Source organism: Propithecus coquereli, unplaced genomic scaffold, assembly GCF_000956105.1.
Source record: "Propithecus coquereli isolate 6110/MARCELLA unplaced genomic scaffold, Pcoq_1.0 Scaffold430, whole genome shotgun sequence".
NCBI classification, from domain to species: domain Eukaryota; kingdom Metazoa; phylum Chordata; class Mammalia; order Primates; family Indriidae; genus Propithecus; species Propithecus coquereli.
In genome coordinates this window covers 385,807-399,478 of record NW_012150064.1, presented here as the reverse complement: position 1 = coordinate 399,478, position 13,672 = coordinate 385,807, and the positions used below count along the sequence as shown (strand labels likewise).

Here is a 13,672-nt window from a genome sequence, read left to right as displayed (position 1 = left end):
AAAAAAAAAAAAACTTCAAAATAGAAATGCCCACTAGTTAGATTAGTGAGACTGGAGTTGGGTAAAATTATCAAAAGTGGAGATAAAGATTTGAGAATCAGTTACATGAAACCAATAGTTGAAGCCATTAGAGTATATGAAGTCTCTCAGAGAGAGAGTGTGAAAAAGAAATCAGGATCACAGGTTTTCAATAGTTAAGAAGGGGGACAGGAGAGTAATAGTGAAGGAGATAGAAAGATTAGTTAGAGGTAGGTAAAGGAAAAGGACAGTGAAGTGACAAGGATACAAAAAAAAACACAGAGGAAAGAAGTGTTAAAATATTCTAAGTGCCACATAAAATAGCTGGCAAGCTTAGAGAAAACTATTTCAATGAAATCACAAGGGCAGAAGTCTTCTGTAAAAGAAAAAGAAGAAAGGTGAAGAAGAAATGGAGACAGGCAGCATGTATAGACTCTATAATCTACAGTTTGTCAAAGAAAGGAAAGAGATAAATATAGTTGTTGATAGCAGGGTTAGGTGGCATAAGCTATTAGTTAAGGAAGCACCAACATGGCAGTATGAAGAGACAGCTGAGTTACTAGAAATAGTGGCTATTTTGGTAGAGGGTCTTGGTTTAGAAATTCAGATGATCCTCAATTCAGAAGCTCTTGCATACTTCCATGTGGGGAGTCTGGACATAGAATACGTTACTAGAACTAGTCCCTCGGGAAAGCATTAAACCAGTCCATATCCCAGGATCTCATTCAGATTGACCCCATACATCCCATAACTAAATCTAGGTATTTAATTGATGTACTGGTTTGCTTGTTTGACATATTAATTGCAGGGAGTTAGCTACGATCCCAGCAAAAAATCGGGTCTCTTAGGTAGGTGTCATCACAAAGGATAAGAAAATAATAGGAAATGGAAAATAATAGAAATAAAAGAATACACAAAAATGAAGGTATAGTTTTATAGATTTATAAAGATAATAGACAAAAGCGGGATACCCAGGGGACCTGTGATATCTCTGTCAATCACAAAGGCCACGAGTGAAGTTTTACATGGGTATTTATAGGTACAGTGATAGGTTGCCAGGGGTAACAGATTTACATGATAACAGGTAGTTCATCTTAGGTTAAAAGTTTTTCAAAAGGCTTCTTTAGATCCCTTAACTAACACTATCTATGTGAACAAATGGTAACAAAATCTTTCAAAGGCTAACTTCTAAGTTCTAAGGTAAATTTATCACTTAACGGAAGGGTTAAACAGACATATAGGGGCTCCATATTTTCTTTATCAAGTTATTGTGTATTGAGACAGATAGTCAGCAGTTTAAGCAGGGACTGTCCCTTGGGCTAATTGCTGTTAGCCACAGGTGTCTGTCTGTCGGGCGGGCATTCTTTGAGCAGCTCTCATCCTGTGGCTCCTAGCAGACCTGCTTTGCCTTTCAAAGCAAGTCGGAACTACAGGTCTGAGAATCGCAGCGCCACCTTGGGATGCAGCCGCCACTGATCTTTCAGATGCCCTCCTGAGGTGAAGCAGATTTTGATATGCAAACTAACACGTTTACATATTCCTTTGGGGCAAAGCTCTGCAAAACTCCTGAGACGTTTCTGTTTCCAATACAGTTATATTAATTTATGGAGCAACAATTAATATCCCTTTGGATCACTGAACAACTCCTTGAATATAGCCCTAGAATGTTTGTAGCTACAACCAAGGGGCTATCCCAGGATAGACAGGATTTGGACAAATTTGTCTCAACCAGTCAATATATTAATCAGAAATCTCACCCTTACTTTCTCAGCAGAGACATCCATGAGCTCTAATTTCATATAAACCAAGTCTGAACCTAGAAGCTGTCAAGTTGAAAAAAATAGTTCAATTTACTTAGGTTTTGATCTCACAGTCTCCTCAATTAGGTGGAGAACCTGACCTTGTATGTCTGCTGGTCTCCTGTTGGTGACTATGAATTCTTCCACTGCACAACATTGGGTTGTTACAAGCTACCAAAAATGTACTCTAAACTACAAATTTTATGGCATGACCAAGGAAAGGCCAAGAAGAATCATGCCTAAGGAGCTACCCTTATTTTACTTGGGCAGTAGGGATTGTGATTAAATGATGAACTAAACTTCTTATATAATGGCTGTAGATCCCATGTAGCACTTAGCATAGGATTGGGCACCTTGTATAAAATTCGTAGTTGGATTGAAGCTGAGCTGAAGTTTAATCTCATCATTCAACTGAATTTAAAAATGAATAAAATTGCATCTATATCCAAAACTCATTAGGAAAGTCTGATTAAAAGCAGCAACTAGCTATTCGAATTCTGATTGTTGAATCATATAAAACCTATTTGTGAGTACAGAGATTTATTTTCAAGAGAGAAATATGGAAATAAGGTTTAGACATTTGAGTGGCATGAGAAAGGATTGAATTAGAGTAATTGTTTAGTTCCCTTCAAACTCTTGTTTTTATTCCATTTGCACCAAGCAACAATCTGACTTGAGTTCCACATAAGTGCTTATAAGGAGAGAAAGTGTTAGTGATGCAGGCTTTGAGTATTTCAGCAACTGTGAGAGTTACTTATCACTGTGAATTAATAAAAATACTATAAGTGATTATCAATTTACTTGGCTTGATGGAAGATGACTACTTAGCTCACAATACAGCTATATGAGTAATATTTTACTGAATTTTGAGTTGTAGGAAGTAGAGGACCATGTGGCATTTGATTGGGAAATGATGATAAAAGGGGAAAGAATTGTCTCTTCCTATACATTTAAGTCATTTGCTAATGTTTCTCCTTTTAGAAGTTCTGTACTCATGTGTGACCCCAAAACTGCTCCTCCAGCACTGAGTCAAAATCAACTACTTCCATTTATCCCAATAAAACACAGCAGCCAATCTTATCTAGTTAATCAGGAGTAATGCATATTTTTGAAATAACTCGTATCCAAGTGTGAATAATTCTTCCAGAGGTATGTTCATTTTCAAAATATAAGTCCCCCATTCCTAATTCAGGCAGTAGGACAAATTAAGGTGAAAGCAGAAGGGCAGTAGGAAGCAGGAGGTAAAATCTAGGGCACAAGATCAATCATAGGGAGGCTGAGCTTCCCTGGGAGTCTGTCCTGGAGTATGTTCTCCTAAAACGTGTCTGGTATTCACAGATCTTTCTTTTCATCCACAACTGAACCTGAATAATTTCTAAAAGTTGTAAAATTCTTTACGATGTCCCCCAATGAATAAGTAATATCAGGACTCCAGCCCAGGAGTAGAAGGTTAAGGCTCAGAATCCTCCTTGTATACATCCCATGTAAGTTGCTTATTTTAAAGTCTGCCCTCACATGCATTTGTGGTAAGAGCTGCTACAGTAGTGTTAGGAATTCTCTTCCATATTTTAAAATTTTGGTAATAATCTTTAGCCCAATGAATGTTTTGATTTGCTATTGCCCAAGTTTCTATGTTTCATATTAACACATTATATAATTACAACTGATACCACAGAAATGCAAAATGTCATCTCTGAATACTATAAAAAATCTCTATGCACATGAACTTGAAAACATGGAGGAAATGGAAAAATTCTTAGAAACACACAGCCTCCCTAGACTCAATCAAGAAGATATAGAATTCCTTAATAGACCAATATTAAGTCCTGAAATTGAAGCAGTAATAAAAAACCTTCTTAGGAAAAAAATAGTCCCAGACCAGATGGTTTCACACCCAAATTCTACCAGACCTACAAAAAAAGAACTGGTGCCTATCCTGCAGAAATTATTCCACAACATCCAGAAGAAAGGAATCCTCCCCAACCCATTTTACAAAGCCAACATCACCCTGATACCAAAGCCAGTAAAGGACCCAGCAAAAAAAAAGAAAACTGCAAACCAATATCCCTTATGAATATAGATGCAAAAATTCTCAACAAAATCCTAGCAAACTAAATTCAGCTGTTCATCAAAAAAATAATCCATCACGATCAAGTGGGCTTCAACCCAGAGATGCAAGGATGGTTCAACATAAACAAATCTATAAATGTAATTCACTACATAAATAGAAGTAAAAACAAAGAATATATGATCCTCTCAATGGATGCAGAAAAAGCACTCGACAAAATTTAGCACCCCTTTATGATAAGAACACTTAACAAAATAAGCATAGATGGACTTACATGAAAATGATAAAAGCCATATATTAGAAACCTATGCCAACACCATACTGAATGTGAAAAAATTGAAGACATTTCTGCTTAGAACTGGTGCAAGACAAGGTTTCCCTCTATCACCACTTCTATTCAACATAGTGCTGGAAGTCCCAGTCAGAGCAATAAGAAAAGAGAAGGAAATTGAGGGCATCCAAATGGGGGCAGAAGAGGTCAAACTATCACTCTTTGCTCAAGCAGGCTTTATGTCCCTCTACTTTGGGATATGCCTTGCTCTATTGGAGCCACCAAGTGAGCAGCACTGGGGTGGGCCAGTGGGCAGGGGGCTCATAGTCCAAGCACCCCTTGGTCTGTTGCAGGTCTTTAGGAGGAAAGGCATCAGCCTCCACTCTCTTCATAAGCCTCAGTGTGGTGAGTGTACCAACAGAGAGGAAGCAGCCACTTCTGAGAGTCTCAGCTCAATTATCCCTGGGGGCACCTGTGCCAATTCACATGAGAACTACCACTTGGCAGCAGTGGGCAGGAGAGAGGAGGGGGAGGATAAGAGTCTGAATGTAGGAGAGCTGGCACTCTGATTCCCTTTGTCCCTCTCCCCAGAAGGCAGCCTTCATGGAATGTCCAAGTTCAGGGATCACACAGTTGCCCTGGGACCCACGGGCCCCCTTTGGCCACCACAGTCTGGTCAGCAGTTGGGAAATGTTTGTGTGGGGACCAATGGCAAGAAAACTGAAGTGCTGAAACTCCCTGGAGAGGACAAAGAAATGCAATGAGTGGAGAAGCAGTATGGCACCTGCTTCCTCAGCTTGGCTCTGTTGTGAGGAGGAGTGACACTGAGGGAGCTGGCAGCCCAGTGGTTTGTTCTCAGGAAGCTCCCCATTCACTGGCGGCAGCAGCTTTGGGGCTCATGAGGGTAGAGAAACTCTCCAGAAGCTCAGGAGCCCATAGTCTACTGAGAGGTGTAAGGGGAGGAGAAACAATACCCCCACCTATCCTTTCCATGGGTCGCCAAGTTCCCCAGGGGTTGATCTCTGCCAAAATCTTGTTCTTTCCTGTTCTGCTTTGCAACTTCTTCCCATGGAATCTCTGGTAGGTTTTGGCACTTTCCCCTCAGAATTACACCTGAGCTGGGGTTTTTTGTTTGTTTTGTTTTGTTTTTGTGCTTATTTGGTTTTTTTCATCTAAAACTTTTTCTTCTTTCTGAGATGATCTGGCAATCAATGTCTCTAGTCAGCCATCTTGCCCCACACTCTGGGAACCATTTTTTTCTACTAAGTGAAGTATCCCAAGAATGAAAAAACAAGCACCACATGTACTCACCATCAAATTGGTATTAACTGATCAACACATAAGTGCACATATAAGAATAACATCTATTGGATGTTGGGCAAGGGGGGAGGGGGGAGGGAGGAGGAGGGAGGAGGAGGGAGGAGGGGACGGGTATATGTATACACACAGAGTGCAATGCGCACCACCCAAAGGATGGACATATTTGAAACTCAGACTTGGGCGGGGGGGCAAGGGCAACATACGTAACCTAAATATCTGTACCCCCATAATATGTTGAAATAAAAAAAAAAGTTATTTTTTACTTACTTTGATATTTAATGTCAGGATGCTTAGAACAAAAGTAGTTTCAGGCCACAGTTGGTATTTCGGGCCTTCTTTGCCATTTCTGAAGTTATGTAAACATTGATCCCTAACTTTTCCAAGTATGGCCATCCCTAAGTATCTATGGGGGATTGATTCTAGAACCCCCTGTGGATATCAAAATCTGCATATGCTATATCCCTTTATAAAATGGTATAGTATTTGCATATAACATATGCACATTCTCCTATATACTTTAAATCATCTCTAGATTACTTATAATACCTAATACAATGTAAATGCCACGTAAATAGTTGTTATACTGTATTTTTATTTGAATTATTTTTATTGTTGTATTGTTACGTTTTGCTCGGTTGTTTTTTTTCAAGTATTTTCAATCCACAGTTGACTCCACCGATACGGAGCCTACAGATACCAAAAGCTGCCTGGATGTACTTGAAGTATTATTTCTTCCTGTCCATGAACTTTCTTGAGTACAGGTAGCATATTTCAATGGAGAGTTTCCTTTTTCTTCCTGAAACTGCCTTTTGTCTGATCCTAACTTAATCTGAATTGATTTCTGTAGGAGTCAGACAAGCAGACATCCTGAGGTGAGAACTATTTCAAGAAAAGGGAAGTGGGAAAATAGATTTAACAATTGAGTCAATAATCACAGAGATGCAAAAACTGACATGGAGTCCGGCTGAAAAAAGTTCTAATTTACTCTTAATGCTATTCAAGACCTTCTTGTGTCATCAGAAATATCATTATATGACATGTTTTTCTTGAAAGCAACGTTGTATTTTTGTCACCAATGACAATTTCCAAAAATGAAACACTGACCCTATAAACTCATCAGAATAAGAATAAATATGATCAAAAATAAAGCAAACATTTTGTCTTCATACTAAGCTAGACTTTCATTAAGAGATAAGTCCTGTTTGATTTAGTTATGGATCAGATTTAATAGACTATAGCAATCTAATCACAGGTAAGAGACGTTGCTAATAGTTGCACCGAGATGAGTGATTTGCCGTGTTGGACCACTGAGACAAAAATCTGAGACACTAGAGCTTCAGGTTCCTGTGAACATAATATTTATTCTGTCTCCTTTTCCCCGGAGAAGCATTTCTAAAATGAATATTTTTCAAAAAATATGTTCTCTGTTAACTTGTGGTTGCTATCTTCTGCATATTTTATCCCCCCTTGGAGATTTACCATGTAAACCAGCATCTTTAAATTTCTGAAAATTCTTCCAGTAAAGAAACCTGTTAGCCTAATGTTTGCTAAACTTATTTGATCATAGAAGTCATTTTTGTCCTTGAAATACTGATTAACATCTCCTAGAATAATTATTCCAAGAAAGCCCCTCATGGTGAATGTTGTCATACACTGCCAACAGTCCCTGTAAGGACTGAAGGGCTTGTTCTCCCAGATTCTTGGAATGCATCTGGTTGACCACACTCAGCTGCCAACTCTCTACAAAGATTGCCAATAGCTGAAGAGAACTGTCTCTCCCAAGTTCATAACCCCTTTCCAGGAACTACTGCATTCAAGGCCCGGTCAAGACTGAAGTATAAAGCCCTGACCACTTACTACAATGGGGGGCAACTATAAAGTGATATCCCAGTTTCAGAGCTCACTATAGGGTTGGCTGAGGCATTCATTAAGGCTGTTCCACATCTCAACTTTTCTCTGTGCCCACTCCTGTTTTCTTACCTTCTTTTTTATTTCCTTTCCTTCCTTTCTCTTCCCTAGAACACTTGCTGATCCTGAGAGTACTGCCTAATAAATTTCTTGAATGTTTTATCTCTATCTCAGAGTTTACTTTTGGAAGAATCAAACTAAAAAACATTTTAGGACACTTAGGTGTAATGAAGACTGTTGATGCAAGGAAAGAGGTAACATACACCAAATCATGTGTGGAAAGAAAACATGCCAGATTTTTGAAAGAAGCTTAATAGAAAACATGGAGTGAACAATGAACCTCCACTTATTCTATTTTAATGAGCACAGAATTGGGGTGCCAGGTGAAGAGTAATAGGCTAAATGAATAATCTATAAAGACAGCTGGTTTTGAGGGAGCAAAAACAATCTGGCCACATTGAAGAGAGACAACAGCTACAAAAGCCCATGAAAAATCACAAGTCTCCATCATTATCATGTGAATTACTGGCCTCTTAACTAATTTTTCCTCCTCCAAGTCTACCCTCTTTCAATCAATTCACCCCCCAGAAGCCAGAGTGATTTTTTAAAATGTAAGTTTGAACATGTCACATCCCTGATTAAAATCTTTCAATTACATGCCTTGCTCTCAAATTTCTTAGCTTGATATATAAGGCCCTTTATGATTTAACCTCTCTAGTCACTCCTGACTTAATACCCAATGCTCCAACTCTACTGAACTTCCTTTGGTTCCTTAAAAGTGACATGCTCTAAAATGCCTATGGACCTCTGCATATGTTATTATCTTTGCCCAGACCCCTCCCCATAACTTCCATTTCTTCATCTTTCAGGTCCCAGTTTAAGTATCATCTCCTTCAGGAAGCTTTCCATGGGCACCCCCAACGAGTCAAGGTTTAGTTTCCTTGTCATATGTTTCCACATCACCCTATTCTTCTCCTAACATAGCACACAGCATAATGTAATTTGACTGTTTAATAATATCCCCCCTTAAAATAGAATGTAAGTTCATCGAAAAAAAAAGAATCTAAGTTCATCAATGACAGGGACTATATCTTATGGTGACTATGCAAACGTGACTAGCACATAGTAGATATTCGATAAAGATGGACTAAATGTATGAATAAATATATAGATTCTAAGCATTTATTGATCCTAACACAGCAATGTGGAAGGTGTGACAAGGGCCAAATCAATGTCAAACCCATATCTTTCCCTAATAAGAATAAGATTTTGAGGCTATACAAAACTAATGGCTTTCTTCTCTGGTCACTCCTGGCTTAAAACTCTATGTTCCAACTCTACTGAAGTGCTGAGCACTTCACTATACAAGTTGTTGGGAATATTATCTATCATCTATTTATTTATCTAAAATATAATTTATTAATCACCAGGTATATATCAGCTACAACTTCTGCCTTTAGAAAACCTGCAATCTTGTTGAGAAACAAAACTATAGAATATAAAGTGTTAAGCTTTATGGTTTAGATCAGCAGTTTCTGAACTGTGTGTTGTGATCAGTTATCAGGTATATCACAAATAATTTAGTACTAATAAAAATATATCAATATTTGAGAATTATTTTTAGTAAATAAGAACAACTTTTAAGGTAAGTGCTTTAATAATATCACTCACTCTTTGTGATCTAATATGTTTCCTTGAGTGGAAGAAAAAGAGAAAGTTATTGCTAGCTCACTGGAAATTGTTCATAATCCTGACTCCATAGAAATTTGTCTTATAAGTGAATTCATCAATCATGTGTGATACATTGGGGAGGATCTCTGTTTTAGACTGTAAATGCAATAAATTTTCATTGACTGGGGAAATCAGTTTGGACTAGAGACACGTAGGAAGGCTACAGATAGGATTACTCCATTGAGAATCTAGGAAAACTGAAGGTTGGTCATGGCAATAAATTAATATGTATAGTTTGTACAAGTCTGAATCTGTAGGTTTGAAATAAGGAATGGTTTGGTTAAAGCCCACTAAATTTTAACATAGTTTTCTTATATATGTGACAAGATATTTGGTGGGACTTTTTATATTGCCCTAGAATTAGCAATGAAGCATCAAAGATGAAGAACAGAATCTCTAAATACTTATACATCCTCAGGAGAACCAACAATAGTTGAATCCAGAAACTTATATAAAGGCCGACAAAAAGTGGAAGAACTAACCACAAAAGTACTAGCCACTGTCCTAAGCCCTGACTCCCTGGCCTATCCATAGAAGGTAAGGGAAAGGGCAGAAGAGTGTGAATTATTATAGTTGTCAAAACCACCAGTTTACAATAAAAAGACTTTTCCTTCCCTTCCTATTTTGGAAATGATGGGGGTTACTTCCCCCCAGAGTCAAATGGAGGGAAGAACCAAGAAAATAAGGACTCACTGCAAGACATTGAGGCTGGTGCCTCATTTCCTAGCTGTATACTTGCTAAGCTATGAACTACAGACTTATCTCTGTGCATACATAAGAATAGAGTGGACCTTGATAAGACAGTTCTTGTGAGAGCTTGATGTATTTCTCTATGAATTGAAGTATACGTGAACACATAGGTGTTGTTCACTCATCATGTGGAGATTTCTGAAGGTAATAGATTTTCATGAGTAGCTGGCTAGAGAGAAATAATAAAACATCATGATACAGTCTGCCACAGAAGAGGCTAGCTCCTCAATCTTTGAAGGCATGGAAGAAGACTTCAGCAGTTCCCATGGCCCATCATGAGGGAAGTAGAAATTATATAGGGAGACAGAGAACCAAGAAATGCAATACCATGGCCAGAGAAGCAGTTAAAGGTGTGCACTATAGGCAAGACATTTTTCAAGAGTCTCTCTGCATCATAAATGAAGCTAAGGTAAAGCTGAACACTGCTCTTCCCCAAAACATGACACCAACCATCTATGCGGACTACTGTATCAGCAAAGCCTGTCAATCAAAATGAAACCATATAAAGCCAGAACAAATCCAGGAAGGCCTCCTTATCAACAACAGATGACCAATTATGTAAGAAAAAACCTGCCATCTCTCCTATTTCCCTCTCAGACTCAATACTAGAAGAGTTTAGGCCTTAAAAAGAAAAGGGATCCCAACTCATCTCTAACCCTGCCTTCTCCACAACCACATCATGCTCTTTTCCCTCTCTAAGTCTCCCAAGCACAAGGTTAACCAATAATGGATGAGGGGAGAATTTTATGGCAGACATGAGATTGGAGAGTTAAAATGAAGTGGGTTGGACTGTTAATAAGCAAAAATGTCTATAAAATTATGTGCAATTCCCAAGAAATTATTTTTAAAAAGAAAGGAAGTTTCCATAGAATATAATGAAATCATGGATAGGAAAGTAACAGAAATGTTTCACATTTGCACTCCACTATACGGAGACTGCTAGAAGAAGTTACATGTATGTTTCATAGTGATTAGCATGGTACAAGATATATAACAGATGTACAATACATATGCATTGGTTGATAAAGAAGAGTGCTTAACTGGAAGAAGGGCCCAGGACAGACTGCAGTAGCAAGAGGCAATACTCCCTTGGAAGATGTTTTGTTCCAGCAGAGAAGAAGGAGGAAAATGGGGAAGTTGGTAGGGGTGAGGGAAAAGAGAAGGAAAAGACACACCCTACCATGTAAATTGTGAAGACACAATAGGATGTGTTAAGGGGGATGCTGATAAAGAGGGAGGCATTAATGAGGACAATGAAAGCAGCAAAAGAGAATCAAACAAAGGAGAAAAAAGGACTGCATAACCACAGCATGCATGTGATCACTATTATACATGTCAGTAAAAGTGCGTAAGTATATGTATAATGAAAGTAAATAAAATGTTTGAATATATAACTTTTAAAAATAATAAGAAAACAAAGGCTTTATGCAAGCCCCATGGAACGTTGTCCATGAGAATTTGGAGGTTTTCACAATTAGAAATAAAACAGAATATGTCTGCTTACCTGGGCAAAAGGAGCAAGAGGAAGAATCCCCCTACAAGTTGCATATACTCAATGGCCCAACAATTCTTCTTAGAATTGGAATTTATCCTATAGACAGACTCATATGCAGCCTCAAAATTACAAAGATGTACATACAACATAAAGAATGTGAGTGTGATCCAATATGTGACCTTGTGCAGAGCAAGAAAGGAAAGACGACAAAGACACAGATAGTAAGCCAGTGTGAACATGAAAGCAGGAGAGATATTGTATAAAAATTTGATTTTAGGTATGTGTCTTGGACTTTGGGGATCCATTCCCCTTGCTGTGGTGTCCCATGCTACAGAGTTTTATACATGGAGAAAAGTATGAATTCTAGATACAATTTATGGTTCTATTGTCCTCAATTAATCATTATTCCAAACAACTAATAACCCATAAAATTCAGAGGAAAGATATGTTTCCTGCTTGTGATCTGTTCTCTTTCCTATATAGAGAATTTTCTTTAAGAATAGATGTCAGGGAGTCGTCTTCCTGGCTGGTGTGGGTATCTTAATCATTGACGACTTCTGTTTTGGAACAGCTAATAGCAACATGTCTTCAGGAAATGCCAAAATTGGGCACCGTGCCCCCAACTTCAAAGCCACAGCTGTTATGCCAGATGGTCAGTTCAAAGATATCAGCCTATCTGACTACAAAGGAAAATATGTTGTGTTCTTCTTTTACCCTCTTGACTTCACCTTTGTCTGCCCCACAGAGATCATCGTTTTCAGTGATAGGGCAGAAGAATTTAAGAAACTCAACTGCCAAGTGATTGGTCCTTCTGTGGATTCTCACTTTTGTCACCTGGCATGGATCAACACACCTAAGAAACAAGGAGGACTGGGACCCATGAACATTCCTTTGGTATCAGACTCCCAAGCGTACCATTGCGCAGGATTATGGGGTATTAAAGGCTGATGAAGGCATCTCGTTCAGGAGCCTGTTTATTATTGATGATAAGGGTACCCTTTGGCAGATCACTGTAAATGACCTCCCCGTTGGTCGCTCTGTGGATGAGACTCTGAGACTAGTTCAGGCCTTCCAGTTCACTGACAAACATGGGGAAGTGTGCCCAGCTGGCTGGAAGCCTGGCAGTGATACCATCAAACCTGATGTCGAAAAGAGCAAAGAATATTTCTCCAAGCAGAAATGAGTATTGGGCCACTTTAGTGCTGGGCTGCAGTGGGCAGCCATGAGAACAAAACCTCTTTTGTGCTTTTTTTTCCACACGTAAAACACAAGACACAGACTTTAGATTCAGCTGAGATGTGGTGTGTTACAAGACAGGCTTTTCCTACAGGGGTTGGGGAGGCCAGCCTTCCTTCCCTTGGTAGGAATGGCCTGAGTTGTGTTGTGGGGCAGGCCATCTGATTTGTACAATGTATCAGTAGAGGGCATCAGCCCCCTGATCTTTTGTAGTTTCTATTAAACTTGAACTGAGAAAAAAAAAAAAAAGAATAGATGTCAGCATTTGAGCAAATAAGCCTGAATCTCACAGCAAATGCTTACTGAGGCCCTAAATCATATAAACAGATACTGGGCCTCTGGCTGTGTCTGTGCTTTCCAAATCTCAATATCTGAAAGTCTCAAAATATTCAACTATTTTCCAATCTTAAGTGCTTAGTGTAGATACAGAACACATACTTTTATTGAACACCAGAACCACATGCTGAGTCAGACTGGGAATACAAAAGAAACAGAAAATGTAATGTTTGAGGAACTCAAAAGTTACCACAGAGAACCTAGGATGATATTGTGTTTTCCATCTCTATAGGACTCTGCCTCACTGTAAATAGCATCCCATGCTATTCTTCTAAGACATGAGATAATGCATGCAATCTCTTAGTTCAGTGCCTCATGCATGCCAAGTTGAATATTTGCCCAGCTCATCTTTCTGACCCTAAATATATCACTTGACCCTTAGGCCTATAAGAAGTCTAAACTTTTTGGTTATTTATACTCTAGCTCTTTGATCTCTAGCATATGGTTTGTGAACCAGTATCATGGCAATCACTGAAGTACTTTTAAGAAATGCAGAATCTCAGGCTCCACCTCAACCCTACTGAATCAGAGCCTTCATTTTAATGAGATACCCAGGTGATTCATATGCACAACAACAGTGGCTGCTCACCAAATTATAATCAACCCAGATAATTAGTCTCAGGCATTTTTTTCCCAAAATATTTTCAAAGCTTCTCAGGTGATTCTAAGATATATCTGACATGGCCCGTTTCTTGGGGCCGAAAAATGAACACAGAGACAAAAAGACGGTACAAGACTGC

The 13,672-nt window shown here is 38.7% G+C and overlaps 1 pseudogene across 1 annotated transcript; it reads left to right on the top strand.

Annotated features, from left to right (window-relative positions):
- Positions 1-11,868: 11,868 nt before the first annotated feature.
- Positions 11,869-12,650, top strand: LOC105818026 (annotated as a pseudogene). Its single transcript, XR_001137871.1, has one exon. The product of XR_001137871.1 is annotated as a peroxiredoxin-1 pseudogene (transcript).
- The last annotated feature ends 1,022 nt before the right edge of the window (positions 12,651-13,672 follow it).